This window comes from Lathyrus oleraceus, chromosome 6 (genome assembly GCF_024323335.1).
Source record: "Lathyrus oleraceus cultivar Zhongwan6 chromosome 6, CAAS_Psat_ZW6_1.0, whole genome shotgun sequence".
Classification (NCBI taxonomy): Eukaryota; Viridiplantae; Streptophyta; class Magnoliopsida; order Fabales; family Fabaceae; genus Lathyrus; species Lathyrus oleraceus.
In genome coordinates, this window is record NC_066584.1 from 104,806,814 (window position 1) to 104,825,662 (window position 18,849).

The window sequence follows — 18,849 nt, forward strand, 5'->3', positions numbered from 1 at the left end:
ATCACACACACTTTTTGAGGTCTTTTTGGGTTGTAACGGGGCTTTGGTTTAGGTAGGGTATGAAATTGGAACAACGGTTGTTGGGTCTTTTGGTTCAGAGTACATGAAATCATTCTCTCACTACGTTTCTTTCCTATTATTCCTGTAGGGTTTTGCAATCCTCTTTTCCTTTTATCTATAGTGAATGTAGCATTTTTCAAAAGTTGTTCTTTTATTGTTTTTCGCTTTTCTCTTTCTTTCTTTTCATGTTCTTGTTGTTTTTCCTTTTTTTTCTCTTTTTCTCTTTTTTTTTCTTTTATACGACATTCACTTACTATTCATGTACTGCAAAGCTACCCCAAACTTAAAGGTTGCTATTCCAACAGCAACCCCAAACTTAGATAGAAACGTAGAGATGAAATCAATCCTCACATACTCTGAACAGGGTAGGATAGGTACAAGGTCATGGCTTTAGAAAAAAAAACGGGTATATTAAAAATAAATGATTAACAGGCTCAACAGGGTAAAACAATGGATAATAATAATAATGGGATGGCTAGAAAGGCTCTAGGTGATAAACAAAAATATGCCTCAGTGTGTGTAGTCGTACAGCTAATAATAACAAAAGAACATACGCAAACCAAGATTGATAAAGACATACCTGATATCTCTCATATGATGATAAGTGTTTGGCTTTTTCTGATCTCACCAGGACGGGTTAAGCTGACTTGTTCTATCATACCTATGAGTTCAAAGCTCATGCTCGTGGTTCTGATGTTAATATTAACCAATGCGTCCAATCATAAACAACAGTATCTACAGTCAGGGGACTGAAAGAGAGGACGCCCAAGTATTTGGTGTAAGTGATCAAGAAAACCAATAGCCAGACATAGTCACATATCTAACGAAATAAACAGGAAAATGGAGGTAAACCAAATCAAATTCATTAGATTAAGCCAACCCATAATAGGTGATTACATCCAAGCAAAAGAAAATAAAAACTGAATAAACCAAAAAGAAAAATACACAAAGAAATTTCAAACCTCCCTTGGGTTGCCTCCCAAGCAGCGCTTCGTTTAACGTCGCATGGCTCGACGGGACACCTCATACTCAGATGAGTTTAACAGTTTCAATTGGTCCCCCTTCACCGGGATCATATGGTTTCAACCTCTGACCATTAACCTTGAAGGTGTCGCCATTCTTCTCATTTAAAACACCAATACCACTTTTATGTTTCTTCAGTACCTTTTCATCTTCTAATTCTGGTGAAGCTCTCAGATCCTCCCACCTGCGTGGGTTGTATTTCCTCCAAGGGGTTTGTGTATCCAGCATAGCAAGCACTTCTTTTTCTTTTTCCTCATCCTTCTCCTCCATCTCTCTGACCGACAGACTAAGAACTCTTTCTAACGGTAATTCAGGAAACTTTCTTTGAATTGTGCTAGTTACAATTTGATCAATCACTTCCACGGAGTGGTTTGTACACATATTCTCTTTATGTTTCATAGTATCTCGGACATCAATTCTGAGCTCTTCATCATACACCTTTAGGGTCATGGTACCTTCCTCCATATCTATATTGCATCTCCCTGTTTCTAAGAAAGGTCTGCCCAGAATCAGAGGTATCTCTTCATCTTCAGGCATTTCCAAAATTACAAAATCAACAGGAAAAACAAATTTATCAACTTTGACCAGAACATCCTCAACTACCCCAAAAGGTCTCTTCACTGAGTGGTCAGCAAATTGAAGTGTCATTCTGGTATCTTGAACATTTCCAATTCCTAGCTTCCTGTAAATAGACAAAGGCATAAGGCTAACACTAGCCCCCAAATCAATCAGCACCCTTTTAAAAGACCTATCTCCAATGGTACACGGGATGGTCACAGAACCTCTATCTGGCTTCTTTACTGGAATCTTCATACCCTGCAAAATAGCACTACAAGTTTCAGTTAGTATAACAGGGTCAGTGTCAGTGGTGCGCTTCTTGGAGATGATGTCTTTCATGAATTTCGCATAGATAGGCATCTGCTCGAGTGCCTCAGAGAATGGAATATTGATTTCTAATTTCCTGAACAACTCCATGAATTTCTGAATTTTTTTCTCATCTTGCTTCTTCTTTTTGTTTCTTTGTGGGAATGGAAGCTTAATGATGGGTTTTGGTTCAGGTAGCTTTTCTTGTACCACCGACAGTGTTACAATTTCTTCCTCATGTGGTGTCTTGTTTTCTAAGATTTCCAGATCCACTTCAAGCAACTGATCTTCTTCTTCATCCTTCTTCTTACGATCTTCAACATATCTTCCGCTTCTTGTTGTTACCGCACTCACATTATGGTGCTCCCTCGGATTTGTCACTGTTGCACTAGGTAATGCGCCCGGTGTTTGAAAATTTGTTATCTGTTGTGCTATCTGACCCAATTGAATCTCCAGATTTTTAATGGATGCATTGGTGCTCTTCTGATTATTCCTGGTCTCCTCCTGAAATTGCATATTCTGAGTTGCCATCTTCTCTATAGCAATCTCCCAATCCGCTTTCTTCGGTATTTGTTGCTGATAAGGTTGCTGTTGCGATTGATATTGTGGTTGGTAAGGTGGTTGTTGTTGTGGAGGTCCTTGGTTCTGAATATTACCTTGCTGATCTTTCCAAGAGAAATTAGGATGATTTTTCCACCCTGGATTATATGTATTTGAGTAGGGATTATTTTGCCTTAGGTAATTTATAGCTTGCACTTGTTCTGCGGTTGCAACACAATGCATGGTAAAGTGTGGTCCACTACAAATCTCACAAATCATGGTCGGAACCGGTTGAACTTGAGCAACAGTCTGGGTACCTAAATTCATAGCTTTCAATCTTCTTTCAACCTCAGCAGCAATCTGGTCTTCCATTTTCACTACCTGATTTGCTAATTTCAAGTCAATTTTTCCCTCCGGCTGATTCACAGTACGGTCATATAATTCCAAATGCTCATTCGCTGCAATAGCTTCGATGATCTTTTTGATACCGGTTGCTGTTGAAAAATTAGATGAGCCACCAACAGCTGTATCAATGAGTTGCTTAGTTCTCATCTTCAGCCCGTTTACAAAATTCTGCATTTGTTCAGTTTCATCCAGATTATGTGTAGGACATGCAACTAAACATCTCTTGAATCTTGTGTATGCATCTCCAAGTGTCTCTCCGTCTTTCTGTTTAAAATTCACAATGTCATACCTCTTACGGATATACACAGAAGCAGGAAAATACTCGTTCAAGAATGTTGTTTCCATTTGTTGCCAAGTAGTAATGCTTCCTGCGGGTAGGGAATAGAACCATTCCTCAGCGTCCTCAGATAACGTGAATGGGAACATGACCAATCTCTTTGCCTCTTCAGAATGCCCATCAATTTTTAATGATGTAGTCATAGTTAGAAACCTCTGCAGATGCTTGTTTGCATCCTCATTGATCTTTCCTGCAAAAGGTTTGCTTTCTAACTGGCGGATAGTTGAGGGGTGTAACTGGAAGTGAGCAACATTAACAGGTTGGTTAACAATGGTCAACCGCACTACTGGGTTATTCTGTCTGCCATAGTCACCTAAAATTTTTTCCGCTGGGGGTGGGTCTGCAGCCATGTTTACAGTGTCTGGATGTGAAGCTGTGTCTGACTCAGATTTTTCGGAGTGAACAGAGACTGGTGTGCCAGGTGTGACCGGTTCTTCGGTGTCAGAGTTTGCCAGTTTCTTTCTTCTAGCTTCTCTGAGCTTTGCGCGCAATGTTCTCTCTGGTTCTGTGTCAAAATGAAAATTAGCTGAGGCCTTACCTCGCATACACAGATTAGACAGAAATTAGTTATAATAATAAAAATAAAAAAAATTAACAGTAAATAAAATTTTGGATGCAGAGCAACAAAATTCTAATTGAAAATAAATTAATAAACTCTATTATCTTTGGCAGTCCCCGGCAACGGCGCCAAAAACTTGATGGGAAAATAGCAAGTGTACTATTTTTCTCACTGTAGTAATAAAAGGGAAATTCCCCGTTTGTCGATCTCAAGGACTGCTTGACGATATAGAGTTTATAGATTGTTTCAATTAGACAAAAGCCTTTGGTTTTTGTGTTGTGAGTAATTATACTACCAATTGCAAATAAATAAAACAAGTAAAAGGTTGAACAAGAGACAAATGAGAGAAGATTGCTAGGGTTCGGTGAATGAATCTTCCTGTAACAGATATAATTTATGAAAGTTTAGACAATATTCCTGTCCAATTAATTCCGGTCCTCAAGGGTATCTATTCCTAATTCCTTAGTGAAAAGACCTTTGATTATGTAACCTAATTACTATGTCCATAAATAATTAAGTTCATACTCAAGCATTCAAATATCAAGAATTACCGGTCAGATAGAAAATCCCTAGTCCTAGGTTATTTTTACTATCCAAGGTTCTTATCCAGATCAATGAATAATCGCTGTCCAGCTTAAACTATTCACATTAATCATCATTCGTTGGTCCGACGAATAAAGCATAAAGAACGGTAATAAGAACAAATCAATGGAAAATAAGAAATAGTCAATGCACTCATAAACATAAAATCTGTCACATTCAGAATCAGGGTCACCCCCCTAGCAATGGGGGGTTTAGCTACTCATAATCGAAATAAAAACAAAGATTAACATTGTTGTCATTACAGAATTTCGTGAGGAATCAATCTTCAATCGTCGGAAAACTCTTGAACATATGAATCCTCTGATAATCGTAGAGTCTCCAGCTCTCAAAACGCGTCTCTTTTCTCTCCAAAATCGTCCAACCCTTGAAAAATCGTTTTCTCCCCTCTAAATAGTTGTTCAGTTGGGCTTTTCCTGATTCTGGGCTTGATACGCGTATTGCCCAGTCTCATACGCGTATTGCCCAGTCTGGTACGCGTATCGCACGTAAGACAGCCTCTGATACGCGTATTGCCCAGTCTGGCACGCGTATTGCCCAGTCTGGTACGCGTATCACCAGAAGCTTGTCTTTTTGCTTGATTTTCAACCCCTCTGGTCATTTGCGTATGCTACGCGTACTGGGAAGGTCCATACGCGTATCATGTAAGGTCATACGCGTATGGACAGCAAGTTCTTCAAGAATTGATTTTTTCTTCCGTTTTCTTGCTCGGGCTTAATTTCGCATCTGACGTTTGATTCCCTGAGCTTCCAGACTAGTTTTTTACCTTCTAACATACCCAAAAGTGTAAAATATCCTCAAGAAATTCATAAGTAACAACACACTTAATATTATAGAATTGAGCTTATATCTAACTAAAAATGCTTCAGTTTACACAGTTTACCTGACTTATTTACGGTTAAATAGTGGAATGTCTAGCTTAAATGGTGACTGATCACCGGCTTTTACTTATTGTGAGTCTGAGCTTTTTCGATAATTTTTGCATTCACATTACTATTTGTTTGGAGGGTAATAAGAGATTAATCAAAATCTCCTATTGCAGGTTTCGTCATCTGCAATGGCTTTGAGTCTTTTGGTTGTTTCAATATCATTCTACTTGAAGGTAATAATAATTTTTTTGTTTGTTATATTTTTTGAACATTTTTTTTTGTTTATTTTTATATATACACAATACATTAACTAGATAATACACATGCATTCATGCATAAATGTTCAGAAATTTGTAACACAGATTCACAAGATTATATATCAGTAAATTCTTCTTTATATTTTTGGTTTTTTATATGGATAATATATTTTATGTTGAATTTGCTCTCAGGAATATATATCACCAGATTCTGATTTATATGCGACATTGAGCCTCGTATCGGTGGCTGGAGTTGTGGTGTGTAAATACAACTTTATTACACAAATGATGGTTTCTATTGTTTGTTTCCCTAACTTCATTATTATAAACTTTCAATTTCTTTCAGGTCATGGTTATTGCATTCTCTCTGGGATTAGGAGCAATGCCATGGATTATAATGTCTGAGGTACAATTTTCTTCAATAATAATATGCATGACAACCCTATATGAACAAACCTTTGTTGTAATATAATGTGATAGTTGATGTGTTGAATATATTTTACATAATAGATTCTTCCGATTAACATCAAAGGCCTAGCTGGAAGTTTTGCAACACTTGCCAATTGGTTCTTTTCCTGGTTTGTTACATTAACAACAAATTTGCTCTTGGATTGGAGTTCGGGAGGTTTGTGTGCATTGCCTATGTTAATTTTCTATAAATATCTATTGTTTCTAACCAGAAGCTTCCTATGTTTTTATCAGGAACCTTCACAATATATACTGCAGTGTGTGTTTTCACAGCAGGATTTGTTGCCATTTGGGTCCCCGAGACAAAGGGAAAAACTCTTGAAGAAATACAACAGTTTTTCAGATGAAGTTTCCTTTCGAGTAGCACTTCAGCTAGTGTTCACTCATGTATTCACATTCATATTTTTTTTCTTCTGAATCAACTCAATTCATTTTTGTACTCTTTGGTCTTGTTAAATATGAAAAATACCAAAACAGTGTGATTTTCTAATCTAGCAGCATACTTGCATTTTTGTTGTAATTGATTGATTATAAACAAATAAATGAAAGAGAGTGGTTATTATACATTTCAATTAGAGTAGCAGTGGTTTCGGTTCATGACATTTCAAATAGCAAGAGGATCATATAAACAATAAGCATATATCAGTATTTGTATTTTAATATTATAAAAGCATAAAAAGAACCTTTAGTTGCTCTTGTGAATTATAACAAGCAGTTGTATGTCATTTTCTTCTGGTTACCTCTTGTGGCTGCAACATAACCTGAAATGAGAATATGGTCACAGAGACATGTGATGCATGTAAATGTTAAATAACCACCCACTTTAGAGGGCGCTTTCCAAAATAAGCGCCCTCTAAACCCTTTAAATTTCCACTTTAGAGGGCGCTTTCCAGTAAAAGCGCCCTCTAAACCCTTAAAGGTTTCCACTTTAGAGGGCGCTTTCCAGTAAAAGCGCCCTCTAAACCCTTAAAAGTGTCCACTTTAGAGGGCGCTTTCGTTAAAAAGCGCCCTCTAAAGTGGCCCTTAAAGGGCTTAAAGAGCCACTTTAGAGAGTGCTTTCACCAGGAAAAAAAGCGCTGTCTTTACCTATGCCAGCGCCAGATTAGAGGGCGCTTTAAAGCGCTGTTATAGGCCAAAAAAAGCGCCCTCTTTTCCCTTATTTGGCGTAGTGGCCCATGCAAAATGAAAACCAAGGTTAGTAGTTAATCCATCAATTTTGTTCACATCCTTCCACCAAGTGGATGATGGATTTCTGGAATTGCATCTCTGCTCAGTCAAGATATGATGTTCACAATCTCCATATCTAGCCTTTAAGACTTTCTTCCAAACAACATCCTTTTCAACTAAAATTCTCCACTTCCATTTCAAAAGAAGAGCCAAATTGAATAGTTTTATGCTCTTAATACCAAGACCTCCAAATTCCTTAGGTTTGCAAACTTTATCCCGACTAACCCAATGGATCTTCAACTTCTCCTTTATTCCACCCCAAAGAAAAAACTGACAAATTTTATCGATATCTCTCCAAACATTCACACGAGCTTTATAGAAGGTGAAATTCTAGTTATCAGACTTTCGATGTCACACGGGTTGTTATGACATCCAATTCTGCATAGACAAGAATTATGCAGAACTTAAAAGTAAGTGCAGTAAATAACACAAGTAATTGTTTACCCAGTTCAGTCCAACATGACCTACGTCTGGGGGCTACCAAGCCAGGGAGGAAATCCATTGTCAGTAGTATTAATTCAAAGCTAAACTCACCCGTTTACAACTCTTCACTTAATCCCTACCCAATGCAATTTCAATCTTACACTAAGATCAGAGTTCCTACTCACTTCCCCTCAATCACCTCAGTGATGACTACCTTTAATCAATATTAAAGACAATTTTGAAGTCACACTTCAAACAATTCTTGATTGTGCTTAACAGCTTTAATCAAGATACACAACACTCACACTTAAAAGCTTAGAGTGACACAACACTTACAACTCAATAAACACCCTACACCAAAGCAATCATCTACGAGATAACAGCTTGGTTTACAAGATATGTCTAATACAAGACTCACAAAAATACAGCAGTGAAGTATGATGGACACACTAAAACTTCACGCCTCAAAATCCCCAGTTCTGAATGAAGGAACGACTTCCTTTTATATTGCAGTACTTGGGCTTTGCACTTGTATTCTCCTGAATTTAAGGTCACGCGAGTTCCCTTAAATTCCACATCTAGGTTACTAACAAATAGGCTATTTGTTAGGTTCATTAAATGTAGCTTGGTTGTTGATTTCCTGGATTTTCTCTCAGCTGTTGAATCCCTGAAGAATAGCTTGAGAAAAAACTGAAACAGAAAAACTAAACAACCTACAATCTAGCATATGCTGTCAGGAATGAATGTCACAACATTCAGCTTGACATCAAGGACCATATGCTAAGTCTGTTTTTCCTGAAAACAGACTGTACAAGTTTGCTGAACTGTATAGGACCAAACTGTCCATTCTACAGTAGCAGCTTACATTAATACATGTCAAAGCATCCAATTTGACATTTACACATTTAGCCTTAAGTCAGTTCTATTATCCTTTTGAAGAACAGACTGAGAAACATACTGAAGTGTAGCAGAACACCACTCTGTCTATTGTTCAGTATATGCTGTCCATGATGAATGTCATAACATCCAGTTTGACATTCAGATAGTAGGCCTTATGCCAGGTCTGGTATTCCTTGATAACCAGACTGGAAATGAATATTGAGCTTTAACAGAGCACCAACTGTTCTATTCCTCAGTATCTGTTGACAGAGATGAATGTCACCGCATCTAATTTGACATTCAATAAATCCTGTATTAGCTAATCCTGCAGTAAGCTACTCAAGTATGTCATGACATTAGTCAAGACATCAGAGTACAGATAGATATTATAACCTACAATGCAGTTACACAAACGCCTTCACAACATGTCATGACATCAGTCAAGACATTAGAATCCAACTAGTGTTTTACCATACAATGCAGCCAATTAAACACCTACAAACTCCCCCTTTGGAAATTTTTTGGCTAAAACAATTTGATCCCACAACAGAGTTCATAGCAGCGGAAATCACACATCTAGCAGGAAATAGACCTAGCTAATACACTCAGAGTGACAGCACACTCACACACATGGAAGTTAAATACAAACTTCACCACACATCAGCTGCAGGGGAGGGAATCTTGAATCTGTCATGAATATCTATTTTAACACAATAATCTGTTGTCCTGGGGTATCACCTGTTACTCCCCCTTTTTGTCAAAAATGTTGCCAAAGCAACACTTAAAATTACAGACCACAGAAAAAAAACAGAATTACACACAAATGACAGAATTACAGACTTGGTTTTGCCTCACAGTTTCAACCAAGTTAGCACCCACTTGATCTTGCTTCACAGCTTTGATCAGGTAATCACCCACTTTTGCTTTACAGTAGGTACAGCCATATCAGATGCCATGACTTTGTTTCTGACATCCAGAACCACTCCTGCATGAACAGCGTCCTTGAACTCCTGCAGGTGCATAGGCCGTCTCACGTTAGGATATCTCCTTATCCTCTTGTTGCCACACTTGTTGTAAGTGGCATAGCTATGATCTGTTGACCAATCAGAGCATAGTTCCAATTGTTTAATAGGCAGAGATATTAAACAATACATTCCAAACATCATTGGTTGCTATAAGTTCTCAGAGAGACATATTCCCAGTTTGCCCCTTAAGTTTTCAAACTGAGTAGCATCCAGAGCCTTTGTAAATATGTCAGCCAGTTGAAGTTCAGTGGCTACATGTTCCAAGGTAATCACCTTATCTTCCACTAGATCTCTGATGAAATGATGTCTAATGTCAATATGTTTGGTCCTGCTGTGTTGGATGGGATTCTTGGAAATATTGATGGCACTGAGATTATCACAGAACAATGTCATGACATTTTGAGTGACATTGTACTCAGTGAGCATCTGTTTCATCCAAACCAGTTGGGGACAGCTGCTTCCAGCAGCTATGTATTCAGCCTCAGCAGTGGACAAGGATACACAATTCTGCTTCTTGCTGAACCAAGATATGAGATTGTCTCCCAAGAAGAAACAACCTCTTGATGTACTTTTTCTGTCATCAGCACTCCCAGCCCAGTCAGCATCACAGTACCCAGATATGACAGGCTCAGAACCATGTGAGTACAGCATCCCATAGTCACAAGTCCCATTGATGTACTTGAGAATCCTTTTGACTTGATTCAAGTGGCTCACTTTAGGCTCTGCTTGGTATCTAGCACACACTCCAACTGCATAAGAAATGTCAGGTCTACTTGCAGTTAGGTATAGTAGACTGCCTATCATGCTTCTATACAGACATTGATTAACACTAGGCCCTCCATCATCTTTGGTTAACTTTAGATGAGTAGGAGCAGGAGTTCTCTTGTGCCTAGCATTATCCATACCAAACTTCTTAACTATGTTTTTGGCATACTTGCTTTGAGAGAGAAACATAGAGTCCTCCATTTGGTTGACTTGCATTCCAAGAAAATAAGTCAGTTCCCCAACCAGACTCATTTCAAACTCAGATTGCATTTGGTGAACAAAATGTTTTACCATTTGTTCTGACATTCCACCAAAGACTATATCATCCACATAGATTTGAGCAATCATGATTTTCCCTTCTTCATCTTTCACAAACAGGGTTTTATCTATCCCACCTTTTCTGTATCCATTTGAGGTCAGAAATTCAGTCAACCTTTCATACCATGCTCTAGGAGCTTGCTTCAACCCATACAAGGATTTCTTCAACTTGTACACATGCTTAGGTTGGTTAGGATCACAGAACCCTTTAGGTTGTTCCACATAGACTTCTTCATTCAAGTAGCCATTCAAGAATGCACTCTTCACATCCATTTGGAACAGTTTAAACTTCAGAATGCATGCTACACCTAACAGCAATCTGATGGACTCAAGCCTAGCAACAGGGGAAAATGTCTCATCAAAATCAACCCCTTCAACTTGAGTGTATCCTTGAGCTACCAGTCTTGCTTTATTCCTAGTAATTACTCCTTTCTCATCAGACTTGTTTTTGTAGATCCACTTGGTACCAATGATGTTGGTCCCTTCAGGTCTCGGAACTAACTCCCATACTTCATTCCTTTTAAACTTCTCAAGTTCCTCTTGCATGGCATTGATCCAGTATTCGTCAGGCAGGGCTTCTTTCACATTCTTTGGTTCAACCTTGGATACAAAACAGGAATTTGAGCTTATTCCCCTTGACCTGGTAGTCACACCACTATTGGGATCCCCTATGATAAGATCCTTAGGGTGGTCTTTCTGAATTCTGATAGATGGCATTTTGGTGGTTACATCTACTTCACATTCAGGAGGAGGTTCCTGTACTTCTTCAGACTTGACTGGAATGTCTGTTGAACTGTCAAGGAATGTTTCAACATCCTCTATGACATCGATTCCTTCCTCTTTATCATCCATAATAACATTTATGGATTCCATCAGGAAATTGGTCCTGTAGTTGAACACTCTGTAAGCTCTGCTGTTAGTGGAGTATCCTAGAAATATACCCTCATCACTTTTGGGATCCAATTTCCTTCTCTGTTCACGATCTGTGAGAATGTAGCATTTACTTCCAAAGATATGAAAGTACTTCGCAGTGGGTTTTCTGCCTTTCCATATTTCATACAGAGTGGAGGAGGTTCCTTTTCTCAAGGTGACTCTGTTGTGAACATAGCACGCGGTATTCATAGCTTCAGCCCAAAAGTGCATAGGGAACTTCTTTGCATGAATCATAGCTCTGGCAGATTCTTGAATAGTTCTATTTTTCCTTTCAACTATCCCATTCTGCTGGGGAGTTATAGGGGAGGAGAACTCATGACTTATTCCTTCAGACGAGCAAAACTCATCAAACTTGGAATTTTTGAATTCTGTACCATGATCACTCCTAATTCGGACAACACAACTGTCCTTTTCCCTTTGGAGTCTGATGCACAGGTCTTTGAAGACATCAAATGTATCTGACTTCTCTCTGATAAAGCTTATCCACGTGTATCTGGAATGGTCATCAACCACCACGTATGCATATCTCTTTCCACCCAGACTTTCAACCTGCATAGGTCCCATTAAGTCCATGTGCAACAGTTCCAGAACTCTGGAAGTTGTAGGATGTCCCAGCTTCGGATGTGACATTTTGGTTTGCTTGCCCACCTGGCATTCTCCACAGACTCTTCCTTCATCAATAAGCAGCTTTGGAATTCCTCTGGCTGCTTCCTTGGATATGATCTTCTTCATTCCCCGTAAGTGGAGATGTCCAAGGCGTCTATGCCACAGCTTCACCTCCTGTTCTTCCTTGGCTGAAGAGCAGATTGTGGAGAAGTTTGAGACTTTAGGTTCCCATAGATAGCAGTTATCTTTGGACCTGGATCCTCTCATAACTTCCTGATTGTCACCATTCGTCACAATACATAGCTCCTTAGTAAACTGAACATAGAACCCTTGATCACACAACTGGCTTATGCTGATGAGGTTTGCAGTTAGTCCTCTTACTAACAACACATTATTCAGTTTTGGAACTCCAGAGCAGTCCAGCTTACCCACACCTTTTATTTTTCCTTTAGCACCATCACCAAAGGTCACATAGCTGGTAGTGTGAGGTTGAATATCTACCAATAGATTTTCCATACCAGTCATATGTCTTGAGCATCCACTGTCAAAGTACTAGTCTTCTTTGGTAGAAGCCCTTAGAGCTGTGTGAGCTAACCTAGCATACCATTGTCTCTTCTTGTTGGAGACATGGTGCCTATATGTCTTATGCTTAGGCCTGACATGAGGGACTTGGTTCGGGTAACCATGAAGCCTGTAGCAGAAGGCTTTTATATGCCCAAGCCTACCACAGTGGTGACATCTCCATTTCTGAAATTTCCTCTTCTGATGATTATTCATCCTGGTTCCCTGATGTTGAGACATTGGATGTGACCTCCGCTTGAATTTCTGAACTTTAGCCTTTGGGTGTTTGCGTTCAGCTGAGGATCTTTTCCCAAAGCCTAAACCAGATGTGGTTCCAGACTTCTGTCCCACCTTTAGGATCTCTTCCAAGGTGTCAGTTCCTTTATTCATCATTCTGATGGATTTAGTCATCTGATTCATCTTGGAGGTCATCAGGGTTATCTAACCATTTAGACACTCTATGGCCGTCAGATGCTTCTGTCTCTCATCTTCCAGCTCCTTGATGAGTTTCTTCTGCTTTTCTCCTTGTACACGCACTTCTGCACTGGTGACATACAGCTTCTTATAAGATGCAGAAAGTTCATCAAAGGTCAGTTTATCTGCACTTGAGTCATCATCAGTGGCACAAACACTGGTTAGTGCAGTGACATGTTTAGCAGATTCTCCTTCAGATTCACTTTCAGAATCTCCTTCAGACCATGTGATAGCTAGCCCCTTCTTTTGCATCTTGAGGTAAGTAGGGCATTCAGCTCTGACGTGTCCATACCCTTCACACCCATGACACTGGATTCCCTTGCCTTGGTTGAACTTTTCTTCAGAAGTTGATCTTTTCTTGATGTCAGACGAGATGTTCTTGACATTAGGTCTACCTCTTTGATCAATCTTCTTCACGAACTTGTTGAACTATCTCCCAAGCATGGCTAAGGCTTCTGATATGCTTTCATCACCTCCAGTATATCCTGCTTCTGATTCCTCTTTAGCATTAGATACAAAAGCTACACTTTTGTTTTTCTTTTCAGCATTCTCACACAAGCCCATTTCAAAGGTTTGGAGAGAACCAATGAGCTCATCCACCTTCATATTGCAGATGTCCTGAGCCTCCTCTATGGCTGTGACCTTCATAGCAAATCTCTTAGGCAAGGACCTGATAATCTTTCTTACAAGTTTCTCTTCAGCCATTTTCTCACCTAATCCACCAGAGGTGTTTGCAATTTCAAGAATATTCATGTGAAAGTCATGAATAGTCTCATCCTTTTTCATCCTCAGATTTTCAAACTTGGTGGTCAGCATCTGAAGTTTGGACATCTTCACCTTGGAAGTACCTTCATGAGTTATCTTGAGGGTATCCCAAACATCCTTAGCTAGCTCACAGTGGTGTACCAGCCTGAAGATGTTCTTACTGATTCCATTGAACAATGCATTCAAGGCCTTAGAATTTCCAAGGGCTAATGCCTCTTGCTCCTTGTCCCATTCTTCTTCAGGAATTTGCACACTGATTCCATCTTCACCTGTCTTCGTTGGATGTTCCCATCCTTTGTTGACCGCTCTCCAGACTTTGCTATCTAGAGACCTTAAGAAGGTTATCATACGAGGCTTCCACTCATCATAGTTAGAGCCATCCAACATGGGTGGTCTATTTGAGTGTCCTATATCCTTGTCCATGGTACTAGAAAGTAACTTCCCTAGATCTCACCCAGAAATTAACAGGCAGGGTGCCTGCTCTGATGCCAATTGAAATTCTAGTTATCAGACTTTCGATGTCACACGGGTTGTTATGACATCCAATTCTGCACAGACAAGAATTATGCAGAACTTAAAAGTAAGTGCAGTAAATAACACAAGTAATTGTTTACCCAGTTCAGTCCAACATGCCCTACGTCTGGGGGCTACCAAGCCAGGGAGGAAATCCACTATCAGTAGTATTAATTCAAAACTAAACTCACTCGTTTACAACTCTTCACTTAATCCCTACCCAATGCAATTTCAATCTTACACTAAGATCAGAGTTCCTACTCACTCCCCCTCAATCACCTCAGTGATTACTACCTTTAATCAATATTAAAGACAATTTTGAAGTCACACTTCAAACAATTCTTGATTGTGCTTAACAACTTTAATCAAGATACACAGCACTCACGCTTAAAAGCTTAGAATGACACAACACTTACAACTCAATGAACACCCTACACCAAAGCAATCATCTACGAGATAACAACTTGGTTTACAAGATATGTCTAATACAAGACTCACAAAAATACAGCAGTGAAGTATGATGGACACACTAAAACTTCACGCCTCAAAATCCCCAGTTCTGAATGAAGGAACGACTTCCTTTTATATTGCAGTACTTGGGCTTTGCACTTGTATTCTCCTGAATTTAAGGTCACGCGAGTTCCCTTAAATTCCACATCTAGGTTACTAACAAATAAGCTATTTGTTAGGTTCATTAAATGTAGCTTGGTTGTTGATTTCCTGGATTTTCTCTCAGCTATTGAATCCCTGAAGAATAGCCTGAGAAAAAACTGAAACAGAAAAACTAAACAACCTACAATCTAGCATATGTTGTCAGGAATGAATGTCACAACATTCAGCTTGACATCAAGGACCATATGCTAAGTCTGTTTTTCCTGAAAACAGACTGTACAAGTTTGCTGAACTGTACAGGACCAAACTGTCCATTCTACAGTAGCAGCTTACATTAATACATGTCAAAGCATCCAATTTGACATTTACACATTTAGCCTTAAGTCAGTTCTGTTATCCTTTTGAAGAACAGACTGAGAAACATACTGAAGTGTAGCAGAACACCACTCTATCTATTGTTCAGTATATGCTGTCCATGATGAATGTCATAACATCCAGTTTGACATTCAGATAGTAGGCCTTATGCCAGGTCTGGTATTTCCTTGATAACCAGACTGGAAATGAATACTGAGCTTTAACAGAGCACCAACTGTTCTATTCCTCAGTATCTGCTGACAGGGATGAATGTCACCACATCTAATTTGACATTCAATAAATCCTGTATTAGCTAATCCTGCAGTAAGCTACTCAAGTATGTCATGACATTAGTCAAGACATCAGAGTACAGTTAGATATTCTAACCTACAATGCAGTTACACAAACGCCTTCACAACATGTCATGACATCAGTCAAGACATTAGAATCCAGCTAGTGTTTTACCATACAATGCAGCCAATTAAACACCTACAGAAGGAAAAGATGAAAGTGTGCAGGCTGCTAAGGATCGAATTGATAAAAGTAATTCTTTCGCAAGAGATAGAAGTTCCCCCCTCCACAAAGCCAACTTGGGTTTAAATTTATCTATGATAGGTGACCAAGTTTTAATCCTCATTGGATTAAAGCCAATGGTAATACCAAGGAAATTAAATCTAGAGCCTTAAATCTTACAAGTCAAGAAGTTTGATTTCGATCAACCTACTCTTATAGAATTTGATTCCCAATCCTATGACACATTGAGAGTTGTTCTCTTAACTTAATACATATGCTTTGATGTTGTAGACATACACCCCTAGATCACTTTCTGTCTCATCTATTACGACAGAACATATCAGACTCATACATTAGATGAATTCATTAAATGGAACATTATCCAACATATTTTTTCACTTTGTATTAACCCTTAACTATTTTCTTTGTTTTTCAACTTTCTTAACCACGTGACACACACCATTATTTTATTATCTTTGCTCATACTTACTTTATAACTTCTTGTATACAATCTCTATGTGATCGATACTCTTTCTTATCACTTGCTTCTAATTTGACCATGCATACTTGTACTTACAAAAATAGCCATCAAGTTTTTGGCACCGCTGTCGGAGATTATTTTATTAACATTTTGATATTTTATTGAAGTTTGTAAAATTTACACTTCAGCATTTGATTTTTTATGTCTTTTAGTGACACGATAGGTCTGCGAGAGTGTTGCATGTGTAGATTGATCTATCTAGAATATATGTTAGACAAACCATTGTTTTGGTTATTCAACTGAATGAAATACACAACATGTTGGAGTCCTTTATGAAGCCACATGACGTGACAATTGCTGCACCACCGAATGTCATGACATATAACTACGAATTTGCTTGTGAAGGATAGATGAATCAACCAAGTTCTTCTCCTTATGAAAATGTAACAACTAATGGAACCAATCAATTGGAGTCTATTTTGAAAACTTTCATGCAAGAAACAAAGTCACAATTTCAAGCTCAAAGGGAGAGTACAAAAATTTTGAAGACTCAAATGGACCAAATCACTACTAGTCTATGGTCATGGGAGTATGATGAATCAAAGCCAACTGATGTGTCAGATAAAAACGCTTCAGAAGCTGAAACAGAATATCCCATTATTTTCATAGAAACTATTGATTTATCAAATCCTGATCTGCAAAAGGAGATGTCCACTGTCACGTCACTTACATCTGTAGAGATATCATGTGACGTGCCAGAATCTGGATCATCAAGATTTTTTTTCAAGAAATACAACTTCCATCATTCCATCAAAGAATAAATAAAATCAACGAACATTACTTGTTTATCAATTTGATGTTCACGAAGGATGAAGAACTTGATTAGGAAGGTGTCTTAATAAGGCCTCCACCAAACCCACCTGATGCAATTTGGTTGAAAAGTATGAAATGCTGGAGATGAACTTTGATATGATAAAACAAAATGTACCATATACGGTGAAGCCTCTAGTTCTAAATTGAATCAACTACTCTTTCATTTATAGTACACATAGCCAGAGACAAGTCATAAGTTGTTTGTCATGCCACATACACAAAATATTCCACTTATGTCACTTCTGAATATTTCAAAACATCATGTTTCAAAGAATGAGAATGGGAAGGTTTTAATTATGAAGAAGATATGTCCATCCTTCTTAGCTTGATTTTGTTGAATAGAAAATGTTATCATAATAAGAAGGATCAAAGAAGAAAAAGATTGAAATCAAATATCAAGATTGCATGGGCTTTGGAAAATTGAAGGATTAAATCACGAAGATTGAGGTACCAATGGTATTTCATTTGTTTATATATTTTAGGTGTTCAATATCTTCATCCAAAACCTTCTAAAAGTTTTTCCTAAACTTTTATGCATCATAAGTTTTCATTACATATATTTCTACATGGGAATATTTAATGAGAATTTATTCAACAAGCAAATATTTTTCCTAGTAGTTGAGTGGGTGTGTTCAAGTACTAAAGTGTCATGAACTCGAACCTTGAGTGTGTCATTTTTCTTAGAAAAATTACAAGAATTTCTTATTGTGACAATTTATCGTCACCGTACTGCAATTGATTGTCACAAAAGTAAACTTTCTGCCTTGGCAAAAAATGCATATTCTAGAAGGGCCAATCGATTAATTCTTGAAAACAATTTATTTCCTACTTAAGACAATCCATTGCATGGAATCAAAAATTGATTGTCATCAAGGAAAAAGGGAAAAATTAAAACATGACAATCTATTGCATGGGATGCACAATGTATTGTCATAAGTCAAATTTCAAATATTTTTTAAACGTAAAAACTGATGCAATTGATTGTAAAGACCACGAAATCGATTGTCATTACTGCATTTCTGAAGAAAACATTATGATTTTTTACGCATCCATTCATGGCAGTCATTCATCATAACCTTTCCTAAACCCTTTCACTTTATCATGACTATTTTCTAAGCATTGTCATGATTCAAAGGGGTATGATGTGTCATATAAATATAAAAAAAATTCACCTTTCAAATTACCTTTTCCCATCTTATTTTTCAAACAATTCATTTATTGTTTCTGAGTGTTCATAACTTTTTTTAGACAAACTTTTTGTGCATAAATTTCATACATCATATAAAAGTTTCTTAAACATATTATATTCTTGAAGTGTATTCAAGTCAAAGAGAAGATCAAAATTGTTATATCTTGGAACTCAAGCCAAGTTGAAAAGACTATTCAAAGTTGTAATCATAATTTGTATTGATTATCAAGTTGTTGGTACTTGTTGTAAAAGGTTCTTTGAATCAGAGTGATTCAAAGTCCACCATTATTTTTGGTGTTTGTGAAATCAAGGAAGTGGTGTGCTTCTTTGTTATTGTTAGAAGATTGTAGGAGAAT